We start from the raw sequence: 13,515 nt of genomic DNA on the forward strand, positions 1-13,515 counted from the left end.
CGCCTTGCCTGTGATACTTCTTGCATTGAAATATGTGCGGCTCTGGACATTAGTCACAGCATGCTCAACGTTTTGATTCCTGACTTTGTCTAAGGTCTTACCAACATTGGCCTCCACAACCTCTCCACTAACTGTTCCGGCACTCTGGTTCCCATCCTCCTGCAACCCTAGTTTAAACCCCACCATACAGCTTTAAGAAGCTTTCCCACTAGAATATTTGTCTTCCCCCCATTCAAGTGCAAACTGTCCTTTCTGTAGAGGTCCAACATTCCCTGGAAGAGAGCCCAATGATCCAAAAATCTCACTAGCACGTGGCACAGGTAGCAATCCTGAAACTATAACTCTGGCCATCCTGCCCTATATCTTAGCACCTAACTCCCTGAACTCCATATGCAGAGCATCATCACTCATCCTACAGGGACCACAAACAGCCTCCCACTTAAGAATGCTAAGGACTCAGTCCAAGATGTCCCAGACCCTGGCACTTGAGAGGTAACATACCATCCAGGAATCTCCTTCTTGCCAACAAAACCTTCTGTGCATTCCCTTGTCATCTCAGTGTGCTTCTTCTCCCCACTTCCCTTCTGTGTCACAGATCCAGAGTTAGTGCCAGAGACATGACTGCTGTGATTTTCCTCTGTTAGATCAACCGCCACCGCCCCCCCACAGTCTCCAAAGTGATATACTTGTTGAAGGGGTTGGCCACAGGGGTACTCTGCACTGGTTCCTTAACTTCTTTCCCCTTCCTGACTGTTACCCAGTTTCCTGTGTTCTGTACTTTGGGTGTAACTACCTCTCTATATGTCTTCTCTATCACCCCTTCAGCCTCTCAAATGATCCAGAGTTCATTCAGTTCCAGCTCCAATTCCTTAACGTGGAGTGTTAGAAGCTGCAGCTGGATGCACTTCTCGCCATTCCCTGCCTTCCGACATCCCTTAAGAGGAGCATTCAACTATCCTGCCTGGCATCTCTACTGTCCTAACCGAATAGGTATAAAAAAGGGAAGAAAAAAACTTGTCCTAGAGCTTTTCCTTTCCTTGCATTCTCTGACTGAAGCCTAGAAGAGTTAAAGCCTCAAGATCACCACTCTGACTCTGGCCACTCAGAAGATGGCCTCTGCGGTTGCCCCTGCCTTTCTTTAATTAGCTCTTTCTAATCAATCCCGAACACAGATTAATCACTGGTCAAAGCTCAATTACACTGCTATGATCTGCTGCTGCCTTTTATTCTATTCGGGCGGTATACTAAGTAAAATCCCCTCCTCTCAAACTTCTGACATCCAGATTGATCGCTGGTCAAAGCTCATGTTCCCACAGCTGTATTGTCACAGTAGCATTGCAAACTCATGGTCCCAGTCATGTATGCTCAAGTCCACAGTGGTGAAGACATTTAAAAACCACAAAGATGAACCCTTTACAATACATTTCACCCCTCAGATATCACAACCCCATTACATCTGGCTCACAGGCTTTAATACAACTTCCCCACCATATTACAAGCAAATCACAAAACCACAAAAACAAAATGGCTATAGTAACACCCTTGTGCACCAAGGTAACTCATCAGCCTCCTGGAGCTCCAAAGGGCCACCAGATCCCTCCCAGGGTACAATAGTTATGAAAGTGATACCTTGTATTACATATCTTATCTACAAACCATTGGATATGGTCAGCCAAATCTGTTATATTCTCTGAGTCATCACGGATGTATGTACAACACTCCAGGCCTAGTATATCACAGGCACCACACTCCTTTGCCAGGATATATTCCAATGCCATTCTATTCTGTAGGGTCACTGACCTCGCAGCTAACATCTCAGCCTAAAGCCGTGTCGGTGCCTGCTTTGTTTGCTTCAGAGCCAGCACATTGGCTAATGCCTCCATAGCTGAGGTCATCACATTGACCTCTCTTGATATCTAAGCAGTACCATATGAGGGAGAAGCTATCATCCAGACTCGATCTGCCTCTGTGACAACCCTTTTCTGATGTTTTGACTTGTGTGTCGGGTGAATGGCCAGATCATCAATTTGATCACATACAGCACAACATACTCCAAGTAACAGCAGCCCATGGGAAGCCAAGGGTAAGCATGAGAGCCACACATCTACTATGTGTCATTCAACATGGGAAACAAAACTGTATATTCCCACCCTAGTATTACTGCACTGCTGTAGAGGTACATGGAATAGTTCCCGTGGGAACCTACCCATCATATCAGCAATGCCAATTATTCCCCTATTGTGGTATTATATTCAATGTTGGTGCAATGTGAATTCTGGTTAATTAGGACACATCAGGACCAGTACAGATTGGCCCAATTAGCTGAAGTTTCATGGAAGTAGTTAAAAAAGAATAAAAAATGCAAACTACCATTTAACTGAGTAACAAATCATGTATTTAAATGAAATATGGATCAAATTAGAACAGCACCAATACTATTGGTTGTCTGTCGTATCTGACGATGACATGAAACCTGTGTGGGAGAGCTTCTAAAGAGGAAAGGCCATTGCACTGAGGCGGTTCTACTCTCTTGACATCGGAAGTCCAAGTCCAGCGGGACGAGTAGACATCACAGCTGGGGTCTTCCCTGTTGCAGTGAATGACCATACCTTCTTCTTTTTCTCATTATGCCCTTCCCTTTCCACGTGGCATTGCAGTGCCTATCTCGCTGGGTTAAGAAACCCACCGGCTACCCTCACCTTGTTTAACTGCCTGTCAAAGCAGTGTATATGGCTATGGCTGCTGGCACATGCAAACAGCTACTTGGAGCCACAGGTGTGTCCAGTAGGCACAAAGGCGACATTCAAGATGATTGTCAATACCCTCAAATTCTTCATAGTCCCTAACTTGTTGAAATAGTGAAATTGCTGAATTTTCACTTCCGGCCGCAAGTCTGAATGCTTGGAACCGCAGTGAGCAAAACAGCTCTGAATTGTCTTACTGCCAACTATCTTGCCAACTATCTGTGACAAAAATCACTGTTTTTTGAACATAAGCACACACATAGGAACATAGAAAGATAGAAAATAGATGCAGGAGTAGGCCATTTGGCCCTTCGAGCCTACACTGCCATTCAGTACGATCATGGCTGATCATCCAACTCAGAACCCTATACCTGCCTTCTCTCCATACCCCCTGATCCCTTTACCCACAAGGGCCTTATCTAACTCCTGCTTAAATATAGCCAATGAACTGGCCTCAACTGTTTCCTGTGGCAGAGAATTCCACAGATTCACCACTCTCTGCGTGAAGAAGTTTTTCCTCATCTTGGTCCTAAAAGGCTTCCCCTTTATCCTCAAACTGTGACCCCTTGTTCTGGACTTCCCCAAAATCGGGAACAATCTTCCTGCATCTAGCCTGTCCAATCCCTTTAGAATTTTATACGTTTCAATCAGATCCCCCCTCAATCTTCTAAATTCCAGAGAGTATAAGCCTGGTCAATCCAGTCTTTCATCATATGAAAGTCCTGCCATCCCAGGAATCAATCTGGTGAACCTTCTTTGTACCCCGTCTATGGCAAGAATGTCTTTCCTCAGATTAGGGGACCAAAACTGCACACAATACTCTAGGTGTGGTCTCACCAAGGCGTTGTACAACTGCAGTAGTACCTCCCTGCTCCTGTACTCGAATCCTTTTGCTATGAATGCCAGCATACCATTCACCTTTTTCACTGCCTGCTGTACCTGCATGCCCACTTTCAATGACTGGTGTACAATGACACCCAGGTCTCATTGCACCTTCCCTTTTCCTAATCGGCCATGATTCAGATAATAATCTGTTTTCCTGTTCTTGCCACCAAAGTGGATAACCTCACATTTATCCACATTAAATTACATCTGCCATGAATTTGATCAATCACCTAACCTATCCAAGTCACCCTGCATCCTCTTAGCATCCTCCTCATAGCTAACACTGCCGCCCAGCTTCGTGTCATCCGCAAACTTGGAGATGCTATATTTAATTCCCTCGTCTAAGTCATTAATAGGTATTGTAAACAACTGGGGTCCCAGCACTGAGCCTTGCTGTACCCCACTAGTCACTGCCTGCTATTCTGAAAAGGTCCCGTTTATTCCCACTCTTTGCTTCCTGTCTGCCAAACAATTCTCTATCCACATCAATACCATACCCCCAATACCGTGTGCTTTAAGTTTGCACACTAATCTCTTGTGTGGGACCTTGTCAAAAGCCTTTTGAAAATCCAAATATACCACATCCACTGGTTCTCCCCTATCCACTCTACTAGTTACATCCTCAAAAAATTCTATGAGATTCGTCAGACATGATTTTCCTTTCACAAATCCATGCTGACTTTGTCCAATCATTTCACCGCTTTCCAAATGTGCTGTTATCACATCTTTGATAACTGACTCTAATATTTTCCCCACCACCGATGTCAGGCTTACCAGTCTATAATTCCCCAGTTTCTCTCCCTCCTTTTTTAAAAAGTGGGGTTACATTAGCCGTCCTCCAATCCTCAGGAACTAGTCCAGAATCTAAAGATTTTTGAAAGATTATCATTAATGCATCCACTATTTCTTGGGCTACTTCCTTAAGCACTCTGGGATGCAGACCATCCGGCCCTGGGGACTTATCTGCGTTCAATCCCTTCAATTTACCTAACACCACTTCCCTACTAACGTGTATTTCCGTCAGTTCCTCCATCTCACTAGACCCTCGATCCCCTACTATTTCCGGAAGATTATTTATGTCCTCCTTAGTGAAGACAGAACCAAAGTAGTTATTCAATTGGTCTGCCATGTCCTTGTTCCCCATGATCAACTCACCTGCTTCTGACTGTAAGGGACCTACATTTGTCTTAACTAATTTTTATCTTTTCACATATCTATAAAAACTTTTACAGTCAGTTTTTATGTTCCCTGCCAGCTTTCTCTCATAATCTTTCTTCCCTTTCCTAATTAAGCCCTTTGTCCTCCTCTGCTGGACTCTGAATTTCTTCCAGTCCTCAGGTGTGCCACTTTTTCTGGCTAATTTGTATGTTTCTTCTTTGGAATTGATACTATCCCTAATTTCCCTTGTTAGCCACAGGTGCACTACCATCTCTGGTTTATTCTTTTGCCAAACTGGGATGAACAATTGTTGTAGTTCATCCATGCGATCTTTAAATGCTTGCCATTGCATATCCACCGTCAACCCTTTAAGTATCATTTGCCAGTCTATCTTAGCTAATTCACTTCTCATACCTTCAAAGTTACCCTATCTTTAAGTTCAGAACCTTTGTTTCTGAATTAACTATATCACTCTCCATCTTAATGAAGAATTCCACCGTTTTATGGTCACTCTTACCCAAGGGTTCCTCGACATGTTGGTTCAGAAAACTATCCCGCATACATTCCAAGAAATCCTCTTCCTCAGCACCCTTACCACGACTAACATTATTTAAAAACTTCGCTCTAAGCAGAATGTAGTGTATAATGGCCACACGAAGCACAAACCTCTGATACTAATCAGAAAATTTTTGGCAACAGTCTCCTGCCCCAATTATGTGGCATATTGTCCGAAATAAATGAAGGAAATCCCAACTATATTCTCGATTTGTTTTTGTTCTTTAAGAGTTGCCTGAAATAAGCTGCTGCCCCAATTAACCAGAGTCCACTGTAAACAACAGGAATTCTGCAGATGCTGGAAATTCAAGCAACATACACCAAAGTTGCTGGTGAACGCAGCAGGCCAAGCAGCATCTGTAGGAAGAGGTGCAGTCGACGTTTCAGGCCGAGACCCTTCGTCAGGACTAACTGAAGGAAGAGTGAGTAAGAGTCCACTGTACTTTGACCTTACTCTGATCATTTGCTGATACATACCATCTCTTAAACGAAATCTACTTTGACAATCCCATCAACAGTCTCAGCTGGCAAAACTCTGAAAGATTCATTCCATGCCCTGTACTCAGTATCATATAGATGGGCAGGGATCAATGCTCCCATGCCTGACTGCATTCGAACCCGAAAGCATACCCAGCTCTTCAATATACTCAGACAGTAAGCATATTTGTATGACATTCTGAGAAAGGTATTAGTGTCAATCACCATTGCTGTCATGGCAAGGAGTAGCAGCAATGCCATAATCATCTCTGCAACGTATCACACTATCTCTCCCTTTTGGTCCCTCCATTCGGACCAAACGTTGGCCCGAGTACTGAGAGAAAGAGAGAGAGAGACTGAAGCGAGTCAATAGTTCACAGACTTTAATGCAAGCAGAATTAGAAGGAAAGGAAAACAATAAACAGGGCCGTTAACTAAAGCTCTCAAATGGAAAATGAAGATGAAAGGAATAACTAAATATAAAACAAATACCGCTAGTCTTCAGTGTCATTTGACTCGACAGTCCAATTTCTCAGGCAAGGCCGAATGCAAGCAGGCAGCAAAATGTTGCTGTGCTTTGTTCAAGTCTTGGCAAGCGCTACAATGAAACGTATAGAGTTAAATATTGTTGCAATGAAATAATAATTAGTTGACACGTACATATTCATGAGCACAATTGCAGAATCTCCTGCACTGCCGAATCCATGGTTGTGACACTTTTAGTTAATTGTTGGGTATTCAGACTTCAGCATTCCCTGTTCTCCCAGAGGTGTCACCTGCCACATATTGTCTCACCCCTATGCCACAATTTCCCCCTCTCCAGTGGCCCAGTTGGTTATTGTACCCATACGTTCCCTGACTCCTCTTCTAATTCCACCTCCACTTCATTTGAGGGGTCAGACATTACCAAGCAACGTAGATCTGGAGTTCAGGTTCTGCTTGTTGTAGGACACCCAATCTCCCCTGCAAGGTGTGTATTAGTGTTAACAACTGAATGGGCTGTGTGAGCAGTCGATTCATCCGCCCAATCAATTTTGCAGCCTGAGGATAATAGGGAATGTAGAATATCCACAGTATCCCAGACTCTGCAACCAATTCTTGGACCTTGGCTCCCCTGTTATGTGCCAGCAGCAATAGACCACTGACTCAGCTTTTAATGTTAAATAGTTATATTTTCAGTATCTACCCAAAATACAGACAATTAAACTAATTGCTCCCCTAAATTAAAAAAAAATTAACAGTGCTATGCATTTGTAGCTCACAAACGGTGTCAGACTTGGAAACAGTTCTTCTTAAATCTTATTCGAACATAGTCCCAGAAATGGCAATCCAGATAATTCCAGAAATCCACAGAAACAGGTAAGGGAAAGAAACTTGTAAATCCACACTAAGATGACACGAGTCAGCGATCATGGAAAATTCCAGAATCCACGCTGGGAAAACACGGTAACAGTCACAGCAGATTCCAGACGTTGAGTAGTGTTCCAAAATCCACCTAGGGATATCACAAGGTGACAGTCACGGAATATTCCTTCACACAAGTGGTCACCACTTAACACACCCAAATCCATGTATGGGTTGACAAAAAGTGGTCACCACAGAAATACTCCAGAAATCCAAGTATGGATCATGTAAAGTGGCAGTCACCTATCCAATATGCACTGTGTGCCGCTAATTATCACAATCCTCTGGACATGGAGAAGGATTAGACTCGTCCGCTGCTGTAGTGAACTCTTCAACTATCTCCCCCTAGCTCGCTCTCCTACTGGTAGCTCGCAGTCTGCTGTTCCTTCTTTGCCGAATGTTGCAGAAATCTGTCCGCATTTTGTTATAATGACGTCATCCACCTGCCTCGTCCAGGCACTTAAAATGATGCTTGCAGTGAAAAAAATGTTGACACGTAACACCCCTAAAATGTAACCTATTGTCCAGCTGTATTTCCTAGCAGATGCCATACATGGAGACTGAATGTTGCAGACTCTCAATTGTATGTTCTGCAGCAGCATGGCTTCAGGGCACTGCCATCCATCATAGTCAGCACATAGCACTTTATTATAAATAGGTCCAATGTTGTCCATTTGCCAAATCTAGTTTGCCTCCCCTCCCCACCGTACTTCTCCAGATTTATCCCCAGAGGCCCACTGTCTATCCAGTTGGATTCACCTGCTGGCATGTTGGACAATTTGCTGCCACTGTCTTGTCTTTGTCACTTGGCAGGACCACCACTCGGGCATCTGTCTATTTCCTCAATTCTTCCACCCCTAGATGCCCACTCTTTTGATGGGCCCACATGGCCAAACAACCCTAATCTTTGACCTCTGGGTTGCCGTGGCTGTCATTATCTGAGCAGCTGTGTCAATAGCAGCTTCATGTGCCGCCTCCTCTGTGTCACGGGAAGTGTGGGCGTCTACATGGTAGATAGCAATCAGCTGCAACTAAGCATCATTCCATATGATTTTCCAATAGGGCCCCCCCCCCACCAAAAGGGGATGTCCATGTATCTCCCAATTATGCCCATGACACTGGGGCGTTCATTCAGCCATCCTATTTGCCACAGCCAAGGTGCCTGTGTATATTCACACCTGCCGCGTGACCACATGTAGGGGCATGGTTACTGCTGCCAGTTCTGCCAGATGGCTGGACCCTCAGGGTGGAGGAAAGTGGCTTTCCAGCACTGCTTCCCATTCTGCCAATGCCTGAAGCTTCTGCTGAACCACACATGCTGTTTCTCCTCTGGGCTCTGTCCGTGTGCAGCCTCAGGAAGGGTCTTAGCCCAAAACCCTAAGGGGACCTGATGCCCTTTCATTAGCTGTCACAGACTCCATTCAGCCACTCGAGAAGTGGCAGAGATCTTTTGTTGTCTTGGGGTCGGGGAGAGGACCCGTTCAGCAGCCTGTTTAGCAGTCTCAGAGGCAGGTTGCTGGTTGGAACCCCACTGGAAATGGGTCTTTTTCTGTGACACCTGATATAATGGCCTCAGTATCATCATTAGATGGGGAATATGGTGTCTCCAATACCTGAGTACAAAACAGTGAGTCTCCTCTTTAAAGGAATGGACCACTGCCCTTAATATAATTTGTTTTGCCTTTTCCAGTATTTCCCATTGTCTAGAGCGCCATTGTGACCCCAGAAATAACACAGTCTGACTAGGGCTTTGGATCTTGTCGGGATTGATAGACAATACCTCTCCCTCAGGCTGGTAACCTTAGTGCCTCCCCCACCGTCTCCTGCGAGGGCCCCTGGAATAGGATAGCACCTATGTAATAGGATACTGAGATGGCTGGGTCAAGCAATATCCCTTGTGGGTCTCGAGCTATACTGCCATGAGACAAGGTTGGGCTTGGAAGAAAACGAAAGGTATACTGTCTGCCTTCCCATGTAAAAACAAACTGGTCAGGACGAGGGCTCAGGGGAATGGAAAAGAAAGAAAGCTTTGGGCAAATTCACTAGAACAGACTAATGCTTCCCCTCCCTACCCTTACATCCTCTGCAATGGTCACTACATACGGGACAGCTGCTGTGAGGGGTGGAGTGTGCTTATTCAATTACCTAAAGTCTTTTTCAATATTTTTATTAATTTCTACATAGAAAAATACAGAGTACAAGCAGATATATAAGTGAAAAAAACCAAATACTTTATATTTGAATCACATTTGCAATCTCATCACCCTATATTCATGTAAATTAAATTAAATCGTAATATTGAAATATGATCATTTATTATACAAAAAAGAAGAATCTAAGCCCACTACCAAGATCGAAGCTGTTTGGTAAAGAAAGAAAAAAGGGAAAAAAAACCTTGTCATATAGTGAAATATGTTATTAGCCAACATCTGTATTTTAACAGTAATTCAAAGGTTTTGAAAATAGTTCAAAAATGGTCCCCACAATGTTTGAAAGTCTTGGCTAGTTTCAGAAATTGAACAACAAATCTTCTCTAAATATAAGCATGACATAACACCACGTAACCATGGTGGAACGACATCCTTCCATTTAAGCAAGAGCGCCCTCCTAGCTATAAGAGAAATAAAAGCCAAAATGTGCAAATCAGTTGTCCCCAGAATAATATCTTTTCCTCCAACAGCACCGAATAAGGCAGTCAAAGGGGAAGGCTTAAAATTTACTTTGAAAAATACAGAGAAAGTCTATCGTCATTCGTCATGTTCTGTCTCCCTTCCACACCGGCTGATTATAGGGAGGCTCTGCCATCTGAATAACACCCTCCTTCAACAATACTCATACTGTTTCCACGATCTCCTCAGTGCCACCCGGGATGTGATATGGTTTGATATCCAACACCTTAGTCAGGCGTGAGGTGTCAAGAGGCTCCACCTTGGCCACTTCCATCCAGCCCACCAGCACCATGGCCTGAGCCACCTCAAAAGTAAAACAGCCCCTACTGGTCTGCAGAGTCCAAACTCTCAGCACATTGATACCCAAAATTGTAGTCGGAGGATGCCACAACTAACACTGACATAGCTCCTCGTTGTTCAGAACTGATAGCCACCCTTACTGTAACCACCCTGGCCAAGATGAGTGACATTCCCAGTCCTTTTATCATTACCTGGGGACCTCACCACCTGTCATGGTTGCCTGGGAAAAACTGTGTGATTGCTCCTGGTATCCTCATGTGCCATCCATCGCTGTACCTTTCCCTTTCCCCATTGCACCACAATAGGTATGTAAAGCTTCAGGTCTCCTGACTGGGATAGGATCACCGAGAAAATACGCCAGAAGTCCTGGCCACACCCCAAGGGGAGCAGGTCGGGAGTGCGCCACACGCTGCTGGAGTCCTACTGTTGCAGGTCTCAGAGAGCTTTCTGAAACACCTGCAGTGAGGGATACAGAGAGAGTGGTCCTCCTCCACCGAGTGAGGGATCGGAATCCCGAATTTAGTACCTTCCCGGAAGATCTAATATTATTCTTATAATTGTTAAAACATAATGAGTTGGTCATCATTCCCAAAATGTTCATCATTTATCAGGACTTTCACCTGTCCTGGCTCACTTCCCAAAAATGGATTCTCAAGACTGAGGCATAAGTTTCAGAGGATGCCTTAATGCAGACATAGTTGTAGATAGTGATTAGGGGAGATGGTACATGTCCACCAGTAATGGGGTCCAGGGATGGCATTGAAGAAAATGCAATGAGCCAGTGCTGGATGAGTATTTATATCCTGCAGTGTTAAGCTGAAAAGTGTAAGAGAGGAAATCACTAAGGACTTTCAGCAGAACAAATGGAAGAGTTAGTTCAAGAAACCATTTAAGTCTGGGATAATCAGAATCAGGTTTAATATCACTGGCATATGTCATGACATTTGGTGTTTTGTGGCAGCAGTGCATTGCAATACATTAAAAAAACTAGAAAAGCTAAATAGGCCATGCAAAGAGAAAGAGAAAAAGAGGAACTATTCTTGAGTTGGTTCACTATCTGTTCACAAATCTGATGGCAGAGAGGAGGAAGCTGTTCCTAAAACACTGAATGTATTTCTTCAGGCTCCTGTACCTTTTTCATGATGGTAGCGATAAGAAGAGGGCATGTCCTGGGAGGGAGTGGTTCTAATGGGGCAGCAGGCTGAGGGTGGCAGACACCGACAGAATCAACAAACTCATTCGTAAGGCCAGTGATGTTGTGGGGATGGAACTGGACTCTCTCACGGTGGTGTCTGAAAAGAGGATGCTGTCTAAGTTGCATGCCATCTTGGTCAATGTCTCCCATCCACTACATAATGTACTGGTTGGGCACAGGAGTACATTCAGCCAGAGACTCATTCCACCGAGATGCAGCACAGAGCGTCATAGGAAGTCATTCCTGCCTGTGGCCATCAAACTTTACAACTCCTCCCTTGGAGGGTCAGAAACCCTGTGCCGATAAGCTGGTCCTCGACTTATTTCATAATTTACTGGCATGATTTACATATTACTATTTAACTATTTATGGTTTTAATACTATTTATTATTTATGGTGCAACTGTAACGAAAACCAATTTCCCCCGGGATCAATAAAGTATGACTATGACTATGACTAATAATGGTTGGCATACTACAGACAGGAGAATTTACAATGTTTTATAAAGGATGCGAGATCTTGTGCATGAAAAGTATTGGGAAATATCACAAAGTTTAAAAAGGTTAGAAATTGTGAAAGAGAAAATCAAAAGTATTATTCAGCTTCAAATCAGGAGCTAGGGAATTATATTTTATTCAACATTGTTCCCTACCTGATTTTAGACAAGTCTCACTGTAGTTCCATAATTCTTAAAATAACTTAAATTCTGCTTGAAACTTTTACATTTCAATTTGTTATTTCTTCCTCCAGAATATTTAATTAAAAGATCAACACAAATTTTATTTCAATGTTAAGTTACAACAGTTCACTTATGAAATGGTCCTTTCATCAAATGTTGTGGTGATATGTTCTAGTATGCTCATGAGATTTGTGTAATCTATACACTTTCCATTCCATACAGATTATGTCAAGTGCCGATTTATATGTGGCCCAGTTGATGGAAGCTTTTACGTTTTAATTTCTCACAAAATGCTTGCAGTTGAAAGATTTATCGCCAATAGTATAGATTGCATGTGTGAGGGAGAGTGTGAACCATGATATTTTATTTCCATTGATAATTGGCATGCCTCCAGTTCAGGCATGGGATAATTTTTTCTCTGATTTTTGATGAATGAAGGAGCTAACTTATGCATGAGACCGAATAAAATGTAATAGGGGTTTGTTGGTGAGACAAAATTGTAGATCATTTTTATTTTTCTCAGAATGAGTGTATCATTGTTAAGTCTGGTGTTTGGTGCCCATCTTTAGTAAGTCTTCAAATGTTTACCTAAACCACTATTGACTGTGGGGCATGTAGTTTTAAAAATTCTTATTCTTTCAAAATTTCTTGAATATGTCACCTCTGTCTACCTCAGTAAACTTTTCTGAGTTTCACCACAAATCAGATTTCAATTTCTGCAAAAAGCATCGAAGCCCTGGAATGCCATCCATCGACCTTCCCTTCTCTCCCCTCTTCCAACATGCTGCTTTAAAACCCTCTTTCTTTGACAGCATTTTTTTAACCTGGCTAATGTGAATCAGAATCAGGTTTAATATTATTGGTATATGTCATGAAATTTGTTGTTTTGGGGCAGTAGTTCATTGAAATACATAATAATTTTTACAATTATAATAAGTAAATATAGAAAATAAATTAAATAGGTATGTCGCATCCGGAATTTTCCAGTTAGTGGGAGATTTCCTTCCACGCCGCTCTGACATATTGCCATTGCCTTCTGCCGGGTGAGTTTTTTTTAAAGAGATCACCAGCTCTTAACCCAGCACGGATGGAGAGCGTGCAAGGGTGCCGGCTGGAATCAAACTCAGGACCTCTCGCCCCGAAGTCCAGCACTGATGCCACTACGCTGGTTATAAATTAAATAAGTAGTGCAAAAAGAGAGCAAAAATAGAAAAAAATATACAGTAAAGTAGTGTTCATGGGTTCATTGTCCATTCACAATATGCCCTTGAAACTTGGTTATTACCTTACGTTTGATAACTGTTCTTGCAAAGCCTCCTCTTTAATGCAACTCGTCTTATTCCCACATGCTGTAACGTTCATCCTTCTAAGCAATGGATGTCATCGGTTGAGGAGATGTTAAAGAGGCCTTAAGAGGTTCTGCATGGCATCTTCCACAGTGGATAGTTT

Source organism: Mobula hypostoma, chromosome 7 (assembly GCF_963921235.1).
Source record: "Mobula hypostoma chromosome 7, sMobHyp1.1, whole genome shotgun sequence".
Lineage (NCBI taxonomy): Eukaryota > Metazoa > Chordata > Chondrichthyes > Myliobatiformes > Myliobatidae > Mobula > Mobula hypostoma.